The sequence below is a fragment of the Pteropus vampyrus genome, unplaced genomic scaffold (genome assembly GCF_000151845.1).
Source record: "Pteropus vampyrus isolate Shadow unplaced genomic scaffold, Pvam_2.0 Scaffold244, whole genome shotgun sequence".
Taxonomy (NCBI): Eukaryota; Metazoa; Chordata; class Mammalia; order Chiroptera; family Pteropodidae; genus Pteropus; species Pteropus vampyrus.
In genome coordinates this window covers 4,783,759-4,787,998 of record NW_011889025.1, presented here as the reverse complement: position 1 = coordinate 4,787,998, position 4,240 = coordinate 4,783,759, and the positions used below count along the sequence as shown (strand labels likewise).

General features: G+C 38.1%; 1 pseudogene; it reads left to right on the top strand.

The window, feature by feature from the left end:
• Positions 1-855: 855 nt before the first annotated feature.
• On the top strand, positions 856-3,724 carry LOC105301607 (annotated as a pseudogene).
• Positions 3,725-4,240: the final 516 nt, after the last annotated feature.

Here is a 4,240-nt window from a genome sequence, read left to right as displayed (position 1 = left end):
GGGTATTAGATTTATAGAGGTTATCACTTCGTAAATTATATAAATGTCTAATCACTATGTTGTACACCTGATACTAATATATGTCAACTATAATTTAAAAATAAAAAAAATATTTTTAAAAATTGGAATAGAATACACAGTTTTATTGTAACCTAATCTTGGAAGAGACATCCCATTATATCTGTCATATTGTATCAATTAAACATGAGTCAATAATTTCAGCACACAGTCAAGGGGAAGATATTACATTACATAAGGGTATGAATACTGAATTATGTGAATCATTTGGGGGTCATCGTAGGACTGCCTATTACAGGTTTTTTACCACTAAGTATCATCCATCTTTCTACATGGGCTTGGCAAATGCTTCAAGGGTCATCTTAAACTTCTCATTCTCTTTGAAGCCTTCCCAATCTTTATCGAATATAATTTTTGCCTCCTCAGTGCTCCAACATACCTAATGGTTAGTACTCATTTAGATACTTAGCATATATTACCCAAAACTATAGATATCCTTTCAGAAATGTTTGCCTCATTATCTCATTCAGAATGTATGGTCCTGGAGAGCATACAGCATCTTAAATTCATCTTGTACTACTGTATTTAGATCAATGCTTTTCACTTAGTTGACATTTAGTAGGTACCTTTTTCTGTGGCTAAGACTTTTAAAAATTGCCATAGGGATCTAAGAAGTACACTGAACTGGTTTCAGTAATTTCTAAATTATCAGTAATATAGCACTCTGGAACACTTCCAATAAACTCATAGAGCAGTAAGCATCCATTTCAATACAGCAATGAATACAATCTAAGTCAGAAGAAACAGTGATTTTAAAGATGACATATGAGGTCCAATATGGCGGTGCCCCATGGTGGTGTGAACTTTGAGGACTTTGCCAAGTTTCAGAAATTACTCCAAGTGATGAGGATGATTGATGACAGAATAGTACATGAATTAAATACTATGGTTCCAACAAATTCCTTTGCAGGGAAAATTGAATCCAGACAAACCCTTATGAGTCTTTGATGGAGGCTTATGCCAGTAGGGACAGAATCATTAAAAAATTGTACAGCTCAAAAAGAGGAGAATAAAATGGCGTAGATGATAGAGGCTCTGTTCATCCCTCTTGCGACCAATTCAAAGTTGTTACAGAAACATGGAGCAAACAACAAGGAAAGTCACCTGGGATCTATAGGAACAGAAGTACTATAATTAGGGAGAGAAGTAATTACTGAACTACAATGGTAGAAGGTAAGAGGGGGAGAAGTTGCGAGGCCACCAGTCTCAAGTGGCTGAGTGGGACAGAGGCAGTGATAGCAGCAGACTCCTCTTAAAGGGGCTGTGTCTGCAAGCAGACATTCCTGGCAACAGACATGTTTGCTCTGAGCACCAGCACAGGGTGGGCTGCTCCAAGGGCACTAGGGACTTATTGGGGGACACTGAGTTGTCAGAGTGAGAGCCGAAGGCAAGGCTCACTACATACAGAAGTGCCGTAGGTTTCCATTGTTCCTCTGTTGTGAGCTGCCCTCCCCACCAACCCAGTGTGCAAACTCAGTGCTGCCGTAGCTGAGATCTCATCGTCCAGAGGATTCTCTAAAACTCTGCCTCACCCAACTCACGGCCCTACCCAAGCCACATTCAGTTGTGTTCTCAGCGAGTCCAGTGTTCACTGCTGAGCAGCACCAAGACTCACACTGGTGGCAGCTGACTGTGGTTTCTGGCATGACCTCTTAGGCAACTATAAGCACAGCATCTGTGGATTGCTTGGTAAATATTAACAGGAGAGGCATAGCCTGGGGCTAAATTTGGCCTGCAGCTGTACCTCTCTCAGGACTGTGCCACTGAACACCTACTACACAAAGTCAAGCTAGTAAGACCGGGAGACTTAGGAGCTTTGCTTAGTACATAGAAACAGACACAGAAAGACAGCCAAAATTGGAAGACAAAGAAGCAGAAACCATATGAGAGAATAGAACAGAGATCCAGGAATAATGGAGTCAAGCAATCTAACAGATGCAAAATTCAAAGCACTGGTTATAAAGATGCTCAATGAACTTAGGAGAAGTGTAGATGAGTTCAGTGAGAACTTTAACAAAGAGATAAAAAACATAAAAATGGAAATGGAAATTATAAAAGGGAACCAGTCAGAAATGAAGAACACATTATCTGAGATGAAGAGTATATTAGATGGCATAAACACAGTGGATAAAGAAAAGGATCAAACCACCGATATAGAAGATGGGGAAGCCAAGAGCACACAATCAGAATGGAAAGAAAAAAAAAATCCAAGACTATAATAATAATTTAGGGAGCCTATGGGATACTATTAAATGTAGAAATATCCATGTCATAGGCATACTGGAAGGAAGACAAGACTTTAAACAGCTATTTAAAGAAATAATGTTGGAATACTTCCCTCAACTGGTAAAAGAAATAGACATAAAACTCCAGGAAGCTCAGAGAGTCCCAAAAACCAGGAACCCAAAGAGGCCCACACCAACACACAACATCATTAAAATCCCAAAGGTTAAACACAAAGAGAGAATTTTAAAAGCAGTGAGAGAAAAGCGGTTAGTTACCTACAAGGGAGCACTCATAAGGCTGTCAGCTGATTTCTCAAAAGAAACTTTGTAGGATAGAAAGGATTGGCATAAAATATTCAACATGATGAAAACCCAGGATCTACAAACAAGAATACTTTTTCCAGCAAAGCTATCATTTAGAGTAGAAGGACAAATACAGAGCTTCCCAGACAAAAATAAGCAAAAGAATTTATCAACACAAAACCAGTATTACAGGAAATGTTGGCAGAACATCTTTAAGAAGAAAAAATCTGTATGAAAAACAAGAATAAAGAATCATAACTACATTCTTATCAACAAGCACCTCAAATGGAAAAGAATGAAGTGCTCCAACCAAAAGATAGAGTGGCCGAATGGATAAGCGAACAGAATCCCTACATATGCTGCCTGTAAGAGACTCAACTTCAGAGCAAAAGACACACACAGACTAACAGGAAAGGGATGAAAATGATATTGCTTTGATGGACCTAGAGGGTATTGCACTGGATGAAATAAGTCAGATAGAGAAAGACAAATATCGCATGATTTCACATGCATGTGGAAGCTAAAGACTAAAATAAACAGCAACGAAATTGGAAATAAAACTCAGTATACAGAGAATATTTAGAGGGCTACTAAATGGGAGGGAGTTGGGAGGGACAGCAAAAAAAGCCAAAGGGATTAAGAAGTACAAATGGATATTTGCCGAATAGACAAGGAGACGTAGAGTGTAGCATGGGGGAGATGTTTAATAATGTTGTAATACATATGTAAGGGGGAAGAGGGATACTCAATTTAGTGAGATGATCACTTTGCAAGTTATGTGGATTTCTGATCACTATGCTATACAACTGAAACTGGTATATAATTGAAATAACTCATTGAATTGTAATGTAATGTAAATACAAGCAACTAATTGTCTATTATATATCAATAAAGCCAGAAAAAATTATAAAGATAAAACTTCATCAGTAGTAAAATACTTCCAAGAAGAGAGACAAAAGTATTTGGATGAATTAACATTACTAAAGCAACTTAGAAAATAACAGAGAAAGTTGAAATGAATGCAGTCAGAACTGAATGTTGAAGTGATAAATGACAGGAGCTGAAAATGTTTAATAGAATGCTGCCAAATGCACTTCAATCCTCTAAAGAATGAATAAAAAAAATACTTTTTTTAAAAAGAAAGACCGGGTCATCTAATAAAAGCTAAGCATGAGAGACAGTAGTAACTCGGGCTTCCTAAGACAATTTCTGAGCTGGGCCTTGACAGATTTTATATGTGGCAAAAATGGAGAAGAAAACAAAGGGAACTGAGTAAATGGAGGAAGAGGGTTAGGAAACTGGAGTGCCGTAAAGATTTTTGTTTACGGTGTTGGAATTGTTAAAACAGGGAGAAACTGGAGGCAGGGAGAGAAGTTATTTTTTATAGAAAGCAACAGTTTTTGCTTTGTGGATTCTGACTCAAAGATTCCCTATGGCAGTGGTCCTCAATCTTTTTGTCACCAGAGGCCGGTACTCCTATGAGAATCTAATGCCTGATGATCTACGGTGGAGCTGAGGTGGTGATGCTATCACTGAGGAGCGGCTGCAAATACAGATGAAGCTTCAAGACCTTTTGTAGATTTCAGCCTCACTTAATCAAGACCCCAAGTATAAATAATTCTGATAATTAGGAG